Source organism: Spinacia oleracea, chromosome 6 (genome assembly GCF_020520425.1).
Source record: "Spinacia oleracea cultivar Varoflay chromosome 6, BTI_SOV_V1, whole genome shotgun sequence".
In the NCBI taxonomy this organism is placed as follows: domain Eukaryota; kingdom Viridiplantae; phylum Streptophyta; class Magnoliopsida; order Caryophyllales; family Amaranthaceae; genus Spinacia; species Spinacia oleracea.
Window position 1 is genome coordinate 6,352,899 of NC_079492.1, and position 12,176 is coordinate 6,365,074.

The following is a 12,176-nucleotide window of genomic DNA, read 5'->3' on the forward strand; positions in this document are numbered from 1 at the left end:
GCCCATGGGGCGTTGCTGCTACGTGGACTCGACGAGGGATGGGCGCAAGCCCATGGCCTCGTCTTGACCTGATCGATTCGTTTTAATTTAATTTTGATTTTCAGTTGAAAAACGATATTAATTAAATTTAAAATTCGTAATTTAATTTTTTCTCGTAATTTAATTTTGAATAATTTAATTATTATAAATATTATTTTTACTAATTATTTTTACAAACTTTTAGAAAAGACGGTCTTACAGGAAAGACCGCCTTGATGGCAGCCAAGCTGTACCATTCTATTGACGTCAGCATGACTCAACATTTATTTAAAAAAATATATATATACCATTTTAGGATTTATTTTTCATTTCATTTCAAGGATTTTCTCTCTCTTACTGATTTCAGGGTTTCTGCATTCTCTCTCCTTGAAACTCCTCGATGCCTCCGTCACCAACAACTCTTCGGTGCCGTCGTCACCATCAACTCCTTGCCGTCGTCGTCGCAAGAAGCCAGCAAACACTATTTGGTAGTGAGAGAGGAAAGAGAAGGTTTTGCTGCCATAAATAGATCTAGTTCGCCGAGTTTGGACGTGGTGGTGGCGTGTTTGGTTCTCATCCATCTCGACGGCGGCAGAAGAGGAGATACCGAGGAGGCTTTTGCTTGTTGATTTAGGTTTGTATTTAATTGTTTGGCGTATTTCAAGTGATGGTTCGGTAGCTCACGAGTTCTCTATCTATCTTCGTCGGCGGAAGCGTCTCCGGTAACTTCTCCGGCCACGAAATCCGATGAACTGATTTCAAGAGATGGTCCGCTTCATCCACCGGATGTCTTCCTTCAAAACAGGTTTGATTTTCTACAATATGGAGATTTTAGTTTTATTTATTTGGAATTATTATGAAATTAAGGAATTATTATATTCTTATGCTGTAGTTCTTTTATTTTGATTTGGATTTTGATTTTTGATGTGATTAGGTTCTTATGCGATTAACCACCTCGCAATCTGCCTCGATCACTCGGTGCGACCAGACCTAGTTGGGGTGGAGGTCGTTGGTTCCTCTTCGCAATGCTAAGACATGGTTGGTTGAGCAACAGTGTAGTGAGCATGCTTTGGGGCTGGTGGTGGTGGTTGCGACGCGAAGGAACAACCTGATTCCAGAATCCATATCTTGATTATGTTGAACAAATATGATTAAATAGGTTATTGGTTAAGAAAATTTTAGTTTTAGTTAAACTTTGTAATATGTATCGTTTTTGTTACATTTTTTGTATTGAAGTAAATTTTTCGTTTAGTCAAGAATAATTATATTTTAGTTAAGAATAACTCTATTTAAGTTAAAAATAATTTGGTTTTAGTTAAGAAAAAATTTGTTCTAGTTAAGCTTAAAGTTGTTTTAGTTGAGAATAATGATGTTTTAGTCAAGAATATTTTCATTTTAGTTAACGTTAATTTGTTTTAGTCGAGAATAATGATTTTCTAGTTAAGAATATTTTCGTTTTAGTTGAGGTTAATTTTTTTTATTTGAGAATAATTTTATTTTCGTTAAGAATAATTTTCTATGTTTTTTGAGTTTTAGTTAAGATTTATTTTATGTTTCAGTTATGATTTTCTTGGTTTTAGTTAAAATTTTGTGAGTTTTAGATAAAGAAATAGTTATGCAATGTAACCAATTTGTTAAACGATAAAACTAATTAGTTAAACAGTGGGAACCAATTAGTTAAGCATTGAAACTAAGTAGTTAATGAGGTAAATGGAACCAATTAGTTAAGCAATAGAATCAATTATTTAAGTAATGAAATCAATTAGTTAAGTAATGAAACTAATTAGTTAAGTAGTGAAACTAATTAGTTAAGCAATTGAACCAATTAGTTAAGCACTGGAACCAATTAGTTAAGCAAGGATTCCAAATAGTTAAGCATTGGAACTAATTTGTTAAGCAATGAAGCTAATAAATTTACACTTATAAATAAACTAGTTGTTAAGTCTGAAATTCAATTAGTTAAGCAATGAAACCAACTAGTTAAACAATTGATCAACTAGTTAAGCAATGAGAAGAATTAGTTAAACAATGGAACCAATTAATTAAGCACTGAAATCAATTAGTTAAGCAATGAATACAATTAGTTAAGCAATGAATCCAAATAGTTAAGCAATGAATCTAAATAGTTAAGCATTGAAACTAATTAGTCGAGCTTTTGTGAGTTTTAGTTATGATTTTATAAGTTTTAGTTAAGATTTTCGGAGTTTTAGTTATGATGATTCCAAAAGTTTTAGTTACGTGTTTCTAAATTTAGTTAACATTTTATAAGTTTTAGTTAAGATTTTCTTAGGTTTAGTTAAGAATAATCGTGTTTTTTCCTCAAAAAAAGAATAATCGTGTTTTTGTGAAGATTAAATCGATTAATGAAAATTCTTTACAAGTAACCCTTAAGTGATATTATATAGGGCCAGGTGTAATATTTTTGGGCTTTGACCCATCATTTCCTTGGAAAACGGTTTTGACTCTTGTTCCTATTTCGTTAAAGTGATTTTTTTTCTTACCATCATAATTTTTTGAATTTTAGTTAAAACTTATTGAGTTTTAGTTAAGATATTTGAGTTTTAGTTAAATTTTCTTAGTTTTAGTTAATATTTTTCGAGTTTTAGTTATGGTTTTGGAAGTTTTAGTTAAGATTTTTTGAATTTTAGTTAGAACTTCGGAAGTTTTGAGTTTTAGACTTTTAGCTACATTTTTAGGGCGAGTCATGAATTTTTGAGTTTTAGTTACACATTCTGAGTTTTAGTTAAGGTTTTTTGAGTTTTAGTTAAAATTCTCCTAGGTTAAGTTAAGAATTATCGTGTTTTAGTTAAGATTAAATCGATTTCTGGAATTTTTTAACTAGTGATCATAGAGTGATCTTATATTGAGCTAGGGGTAATGTTTTTGCTTTGACCCATCACTCACTTGGAAAAAGGCTATATCACTCACATTGTTCTCCAATTTCGTTAAAACTACAAAATTCTTAATTAAAACTTTTGAAATAATAATTAAATTCACACCTTAGAATTTTATCGTAACTAAAACTTCTAAAATCTTAACTAAACCTCAAAATTTTAATCTTAACTAAAACAAATTTAATTTTAACTAAAACTCAAAAAATCATAACTAAATCTATTAAAATCATAACTAAACTTCAAATTTTAATCTTAACTAAAGCGACTTTATTTTTTAACTAAAATAAAATTATCCTTAGCTAAAATGAAAAAACTTTAGTTATGATTTCAAAAGTTTTTGTTATACGTGTTTTTGAGTTTTAGTTAATATTTTTGGTTTATATTTGCACTTATCCAAGTACTTATTAATTTTGGATTGTAAGCACCAATTATTGTTGTACTATAACTAATTTACACAAAATCATAACTAATTCATGTAAAACCTTGACTGTTTGACTTATAATTGTAACTTATGTTCATTTTTTTTAATAAATATAACAATACGATAATAGTTATAGTTATAGTTTTTGGGTCGATAGTTATTTTTTTGGGTTGAGTTACACTTAGGGTTGAAGCGTATTAATACTTGTACGCTGCAACAAGGGGGTTGCAACAAGGGTTTTTTCTACTAGTGTATCCAAATAGTTGTTAATTTTGGGTTGATAGTTACACTTATTGACCAAATAGTTTTGTGGTTGTGTTTTTATTATCATTACTTTTAATAAAATGAAATGTGAATTAAGAAAAGTTCAGTCCAAAGAGAAATTCAAGATAGAGGAGAGATGTTTCAATACTAAACCAAAAATGAAATTTAATAGAGAGTTTCAGAGGTTTTATATGTGAATATGTCGCACTAGAAAGTACAAACCAATCCATATTTTGTATGAAATGGTCGAGCAACAATCGTTTATCGCGACCATCATCTGCACCATAGTTACATAACTAACTTTCAGCTAGAATTGTAATCGTTCGTTGTTCAAGGCCTGGAGAAAACTACAACAGAAAGGAAGGAGATTGTGCTAATTTTGGAGGATTCGGAACTCCCTTGAAGTTGAGGGCGGTTTCTCCGGTGAAGAACTCATACAAATTGCACACATTAATGGAGAATTGGCGACCTAACTTCCGCTGCTATTCCGATCTACATCGAACGTCACTACTCCGCCAGTACCTCCTCTTTGGCCTCATCCTTCTAAACCCGATCTGGCTCTTGCCTCGCTGCCGGCATCCGAACTCAGCCACCACCGCCGCTGATCGATTCTTCCGTCGAGATCTACGTAGATCACATCAAAAATGAATTTAATCCACATAAAATGAAAATACTAACACCTAATCTATTCATATAATCGACATAAAACTTTAATAAAAAACAAAAACATAAACCAAAAACAACACTTTGATCGAGTTTTCAAGGTGAACATGAGGAGAGAAAAGAATAAGAGAGAAGGGGCTAGGGACAGTCAGAATCCATGGTCACGCATCTTGTAGCGAAGGCGAGGAGGAGAGATCGAGGAGATTGAGGAAGGAGAAGAAAGAATGAAGGTGGCTAGGGTTTCTAAGAAGCATTGAATCTTGAGTTGAGAGAGAGGGGAGAGAATCAGAATGGGTAACGGAGGAGAGAGAACTGACATTAAAATGACCTTGAATGTCACATGGGCAAAGTATTCAAAAAATGATGTTCGAATAAAGTTTTCAAGGAAAAATAACGTTCGGATAAAAAATAAATAAATCCGAGTCTAGACTAGGCTATGCCAAAGTACAATCTAAATCCTAAGTCTTAGTTGTCTTATACATAGAATCGGTCCTAATGCTTGGTGTCGTTCTGCAAGTTAAAAGGTTAAACCATATTGAGTCTCCCTTCCTAACATTTAAATCAATAAGCACCGATATGTAATTGTCATCCCTTGCTAAGAATCTACGGCCTCAATACTCTCTCTCATCAATGAAAAGAATATATTATGTAATTCAAGTATTTGCAACATGGAAACAGTCACATTTTGAAAATTATTCCTCCAAAGTCGCACAACCCCCAAAGTGAGCCTTAAGGTGTCAATACCATTGGCATAAAAAAAATTAATGGCCTCAAGGCTTATGATCACATTGGGTCACGACTATCATGGTCCTCTCGAGCCACTCGCTCCTTAAAGTACTCCTAAGTACGGACTAAAATATTTTCCATGAATGCAACATGACGAACCATGAAAATACCCAAATCGGCATGCCATAAGGCTACCATTGGGGTAAAGCAATACACACTAAGAGGGAAGCCGCACTAATGATTCTAGTCTTGCAAAAATGAAAATTCGATCTCCCCAACTAACTACCTTGCCAACATTAAGCAAAATGGCGCATGACAAATGAACACCCAAGGGTTAAAATCTAAAGTGTCAACCAACAAAAGTTATGGTCCAATTAGCCTAAGTCTGAAAGTCGCTTGGTCAAGTATTATAAGCTTACGCCACGTCATTATTTTGAGTCTAGGCCACCTCCTTGTATTCATACACGGGTTATAATCAGAAAAATTAATGAAAGTTCGAGTCTAAATCACAACTTCCAATTAAATCCCGGAAACTGGAATCTGAAAAGGAGCAAAAAATTATTTTCGATGTAATTCTTTCGTTAAATTTCAATAAAGTAAAAACAACATTTTGAATCTACGCTATTTGCACATTTTAAGAAATGACTAAATACGCTTGCAAAGTAAGACAATTTAAAGGTCCACCCTAGGCCTACTAAAATTAAAGGTCCACTATAGGCCTACCAAACGAGGCTCACTCAGTCTCGCCTCGTGACTCAAAGACCACAACCATCTACCGTTTAGCCCAAATAAAAGGGGGAGAAATCCCAAGCAAAAAAGAAAAAAAGAGAAAGAGAAAAGGGAGAGCGAAAAAGAGCGAGCCATGAAATACTTAGCCCGTACCTCCCAAAGTGCGAAATTTACCAAAGTAAACGAAGGAAAAGAATTGAGTCAACCAATCCAAATCATACCACAAAAACTACGTAAAAGTTCTACGATCTTCTACCCTTTCCAATCCTCATGCTTGACTAATATCTATACAGATTATCCTATCTCATTCAACCCATCTTTCAAGCCGTCTTGAGTCACGAATAAAAAAAAAGACAAATGAAAAGTACATTCTACGCTTAACGTAAAAAAAAAAATAAAAAAAAAGCTTTGCAAAGCGCCTTTAAAGTTCGTCTAAAAAGAAAAAAAAAAAAGCATTTAGCGCACAAAAAAGATTCGCAAATATTTGGCACAAAACGAAAAGGAGCAGCACAAAAAGGCAGCCCAGAACACATTTTCAGCGCCCCGAACTGGGCGCCAAAAATAATAACGCCCGGCCCTGGGCGCCGTTCTTGCTTATCACTCTTCAACTCCCAATTCCTAAAAGTGTTCGTATATCTTCCTATATACATGCGGAAGAATAACGAACACTTGGGGGGTAGAAGATTGTATAAAATACGCAAAATACGCGCGCTCCAAAATTTTCGTACACTTATTTCACCCTATTTCAAACATTACGATTCCACTCGAACGTACTTGTTTAAAATCAGCATTCTAAGAAACCATTTTCTGGCTAAGAACTACGAAAAACCTGTTTCCAAATTAAATCTATTTAAGGCGGATACGTAGGCAATCCATGATTCGGTCCAACCAATTTGCAAAAATGTTAGAGCCTATAGAATAAAAAGAATAAAAAATAGAGTCCCTTATTGAAATTTAATTACTTGCAATCCAAATCGAAAGAAAATTTAAGTCAAAGAAAGAATCCAAGTCATCAAGATGCCAAAATGAGCACACATCGAAAAATAATAAGGGCACGTACCCTTGCCAGAAGGAGCACTCACACTCCTAGGCACTTAGTCAATACTCAAAAGATCGCTTTGCCTCAATTGAATGGGGGCTAGCGCGAGCGTCCATGACCTCTAAAGTACTCGACTTGACCCTCCCTAAAGCGAAGTAACTCACTTAAAGACCTTCTTTCACCACTAGACACAGTCATAATCGCCAACAAGTAGTAAAGGCAGTAAGCTTGCAATAAAGAGGATTGTTCTACGGCATCGCCCCATCGTTCCTTCGAACTCAGGGCACCCGTTCATGGCAATTCAAATGCTTGCGAATCCCCTTTGAAAAAAGCAGACATGGTCAATAGGACTGGCACTTAACCAAGGCTCACCCTACTCAGACATATGACACGGGCATCTAAAATCGAAATCTGAAAGCATCATTAATGAGAAGACATAATAGCAACTGGGGGCTAAAAAATTGAAATGAAAGAACTAGGGAATGAACTAAGTATACCTTGACCTTTTGTGCAGACATACACCAAGTAAATCTAAGTCAATTTGAAAGCGGTTTATATTCCCGCAATTCTGGAAATGATGGCCCTAAAAACCTAAAGCATGTGCCACACGGGCACAAGTAATATCTTGACGCCTGCACCCTGGCTTCCAGCAAATCCTTAGACAACATTCCGAAAATCGTAACAGTATTTTGATTCACTCATGTAATCCTGTACGAACCCTTCTATAAGTCAACTTACTTAGGACACCTCGGATTGTACATAGTAGGACTCGGATTTCAAATAATTTTCAAAGACTTCTTCGAACATAATAAAGTGTCGTTGGTTTAAGTTAAGTATGTGTTTATCTCGATGTTGCAAGTGAGTCAAAAGGATTTCTAAATATGATTATGGGTAAAGAAAGGAACCTAGCTTTTGGTCAAGACACACTTCAACATGTGACTACCTTGACCATGGCAATGTCGCACAATACGACATTTACAAGAGAAGTAGCAAATCACTACTCGAACGTACCTCGCACTAAACGAGTCTGGTTCAAACTATTCATGATCCATGTCACCATGAATGCCTAAAAACGTATGCCAAGCATTATAGCACCAAGCCAATCCCGTAGCTACAATTGGGGGCTTGAGAAAAATACTCTAAAAATGCTCGAAATGACGATTTCATCGCAAATTCTAGACGCTAATGCTATACACGTTTGATCGTGTAAAACGAACCTTAGAATGGCTACAACCCCTCCCAAATTCTAAGCGTTACTTAGAATATATAAAGTCACCCCACTAGCAAGGGTAACTGAAAATCGCGAGTCACCAAAACTTCGATCAAACTACTGCACATAACGCTCGCCCTACAAGCGCCCGTTACCCAGTCTACGTCGTTCCAAAGAAAAAGCGAAAGAAAAATCAAGGATAAAAAAAAACATCTATGAATCCTCGCATCGAACGAAGTAATAAGCCGTGCATACCCACGCAGAAGGTGCTACACTTGTTCGAGCACCCGAACGAGGCGTGATGAAGTACTCCAATGCAAAAAATAATAATGATATCCCAACACCTGGAGGAATGTTCTAAGACACGCTATTAGGCCACACAAGCCTACGTCGCACCATAAGTTCAACCATCCCACGGTACAAGTCTAAAAAAAAAAAGAGTAAGGCATATTGCACTAATGCGGGCACGACCAAGAGTATGAGGCGAAGACTACTTATCGCCCAAATTCAAAATCCAAGCCACACGACTTCTACATTAAGGATTAAAGGTAGCAAAATATTACCTACCACGGAAGGGATAGCTCGCACCTACACGAGCGGGACCCCAAGGCATCTTTCTCGAAAGAACCTACAAAAATCGTACGCCAAAAGGAAGCATCCCAACATGCATACTTGGGGGCTCCAAGCTACGAAACGACCGTAGCAAAATGAAAAATATATACGCAATCAAAGTCTTACGCCTCAAGGTATGTTCCTCGGGACATATAGACTCGCCCAACTATTGCAATAACGGTACGCCTTAAGAGCGACAGTTCCTTTAAATAATCGCCCCAAAGCGACAAACACCGTAGTCCACCAATCGGCTATGGCTTCTCGAGAAATCATCATGATCACTCAACTCATTGTGATCTCTAATAAAATTCTACGTTCCAAAAATAAAGAAAAACAAAAGAGAAGAGAATACGTAGAATTTCTAATTGAAATAAACGAACGAACAAGAGGCCAACAGTGTCATCAAAAGACCAGCCCAAACAATATTTTCAACGCCCCACTTGGGCGTGATTGATTCTAACGCCCAGGCTTGGCGCCGAAAATGAGCCCAGGCCCAAAAGAAGCCCTGACTTCTATAGGGTCCTGCCGTATCCATTCGACTCGAAAATTGCCGATTTCTTTACTGAAAGTCGCACCTCGCGGCTTTGATAAGAGTAGCACACCACTACAAAGATCGCTCGCACTTACGAGCACGATCCTAAGCACGATCAAGGACATTACAAAATGCGTATCCCCAAGGAACCTCTTTGACAAGAAATGACCGTCAAGCACGAGTGCTTGGGGGCTCGAAAGAAAATATATATTTCAAAGGAGAGTATGCAAAGTTAAAACAATATTCCCAGACTACGTTGTACGAAGTCCCGTGTTTGGATAATCTCAAAAGATAAAACCGGATTACGACCTCAAGACAAAGGTCGCCGTTGATACTTATACATAGTCCCCTAATCAAGGACCCAGGTAGTGGCAAAATGGAGCCGTGAAGACTAGCTCAAAACCATGAAAGATGATGACCACAGGAAAATGGTCCGTCTAAGCACGTTGTCAACCCACATTCAGGTTGCAACTAAATTCGAGCATCCCTCGAAAGAATTCGCTCTTACAAGAATGAATAAAAAGAAATTCTCAAAAGAAATCACAAGAACAAATGAAATAGGGACTTGCCCACCTCAATCGGGCAAGATCGCGGCACGTACCACGCGAGTCCCAAATCGAAAAGACGAATTCAGGTTCGCTCACCTCCAGCGGGCGGGGCGTCCACCCTCAGCGGACAGGGCTCGCCCACCTTCAGCGGGCGGGGTCTGCGTCACTAACCGCGCAGGTCCTCAGTTTTCGAAAATGACAAGAAAATAAAATCTTCAAAACAAAAACAGGCTCGCCCACCTTCAGCGGGCGGGGTCTACGTCACAAACCGCGTAGGTCCTTATTTTCAAAAAACATCAAAACAGATTCGTCCACTTCTATCGGACGGGGCGTCCACCCTCAGCGGACAGGCTCGCCCACCTTCAGCGGGCGGGGTCTGCGTCACTAACCACGCCGGTCCTTGGTCGCTGCAGCGATAGCTTTTCCCGGTTTATCCTTTTTCCAAAAATCAAAGGATGGTTTCCCTTTTCCAAAAATCAAAGGATGGTTTCCCTTTTCCAAAAATCAAAGGATGGTTTCCCTTTTCAAAAAATCAAAGGATGGTTTCCCTTTTTCAAAAATCAAAGGATGGTTTCCCTTTTCCAAAAATCAAAGGATTGGTTTTCCGTTTTTCCAAAAAAGAGCGATGTGCTGGATTTTCCTTCGTTTTACGTCCAATAAAAACAAGGGGGTTTTCTCGTTTAGCTAACCCTGAAAATGAGAATCTTTAAAAATGTTTTACCTCGTGATTGGGCTTGGCCAAGCCTAGTTACACTTTATAGCTTTGATTTCGAAAACATCTTTAGACACTTCCAATGACAAAGTGAGGGAGTTTCTATACTATCAGTTAACAAATTCCAATGACGCGTGAGGAATGTGTTAACACTTCAAGTGATGACCCTTAAGTCAAGTGTTATCACTCGGGGGCTCTTGAGACCCTCGCAAAACAGGTCACATACACCATGGCTTGTATGACGCACTCCGTCTAGTACTTTGACCATCGTCTCATCTCAAGACTTAGTCAAAGTGGGGGCTAACTGTAGACACCTACTTTTGTCCCCATTCCCGAAAGGGAAAGTTTGATGATGAGAACATAAATCTCCACTTGCTAACCCATCTCCTATAAAATAACGAATCTCAATCACCCTTTCATTTCAGCCAAAACTGCTATTTATAAAAACCTGCTAAGAATAGTAACTGCCGTAAAAGGTAGTTGTTAAAAGTGGCAAAGTCATAAAAGATAGAAACCTGTCAGAATTAGGTGTTGCACTCCAACATAAATCCTAAAAGATATAGAATTTGCATTCCTGGTATAATTCGAAAATAAGAGTTACGTATTAATTAAATTCCTAACAAACCTAGAGTTCCTAACGGGCCCAGACGCATTCCGTCATAAGTTAATACGCACTAAAAGACTCGGATAAATCTCAAAAAGCTCCGTATTCTAAGAGTCCAAATCTGACAAAGAAACTCGGCCCAGATCCCATTTTCAACGCCTGGATCTGGGCGCCGAAATCTTCGGCGCCCAGCCCTGGGCGCTGAAAATGCCTGGGGCCGTTTTATCTCCGGATTCTTTTTGGATTCGTATCTTAAAATCTATCTTTCCACACACCCTTTTCCTATAAATACAGCCTAAAATCGACGTGAAAAGAACACACAATTCCATAACCTGAGTATTGACTCTAGCCTTAAGCCTAAGCCTCACGCTGCGAAATTGATCCGGCGTTCTGTCGCAATCGACCCAAAAGTCGAACAGAACGCATCCTGACCCTTGTAGCTTGATGAATTAAGCCTAAATACTGGAATATTGCTTAGAAACCCGACATTCGTTAAATAAAAGGAGAAATAGCAAAGCCAAGTGGTTAGTTTTCTGAGAACCACAACGCACCTCTCAAGGGTGCGTTGTAATGTGTCCCTCATATGATTTAATCGCTTTCATCACCCTTTTATAAAATTGTCAAACTATTAACTTGATTGATCTATCACGCCTAATAAGATAATACCTTGGACAATTGAATTATCATGCTAGGTACCTTAAATCAATCTAAATAAGATAATCACGATCGATTTAGTGTTATGTGTTGCATATTGCTAAAATCAATTCAGAATAGTTTAATAGTTTAACGCATGTCCCTTCAATTATTTATGCTGAGCTAGTAAGGATAACCTGCCTCTGGAGTATTATCGATGAGAACTCCTCTCGGTAGCTACAGTCCCCCGAACTCTCAATCTCTGCTCTGCGGGTGTACGTTGAGCGATCCCCACACCAGGGATCACAAGGGAACCTATGGCCGTCGTGGTCGAACATAATTGCACTCCCTTTATGTCACGATAACCGGGTTTTGTCAGTTTTTCTCATTGTCGTTAAAAACTGAATGGCGACTCCTATATTACTAGTCGATTGGGTGTAAACTCACAGGAAATCCAATTACACTTGATCTGACAACGTCACGCCCACGAGGGACGAGGTCACGCATTAGCCTCGTGCTTTTTCGACCCCCTCACATATAGCACTTAATTTTAACTAATGGACCATTTTTG

The 12,176-nt window shown here is 37.6% G+C and overlaps 1 long non-coding RNA gene across 1 annotated transcript; it reads left to right on the top strand.

Moving 5' to 3' along the window:
- Nucleotides 1–305: 305 nt before the first annotated feature.
- On the top strand, nucleotides 306–1,427 carry LOC110790732 (uncharacterized). The gene is made up of 2 exons (XR_002533911.2): nucleotides 306–823; nucleotides 953–1,427. It is a non-coding gene; the product is annotated as an uncharacterized lncRNA (long non-coding RNA).
- The last annotated feature ends 10,749 nt before the right edge of the window (nucleotides 1,428–12,176 follow it).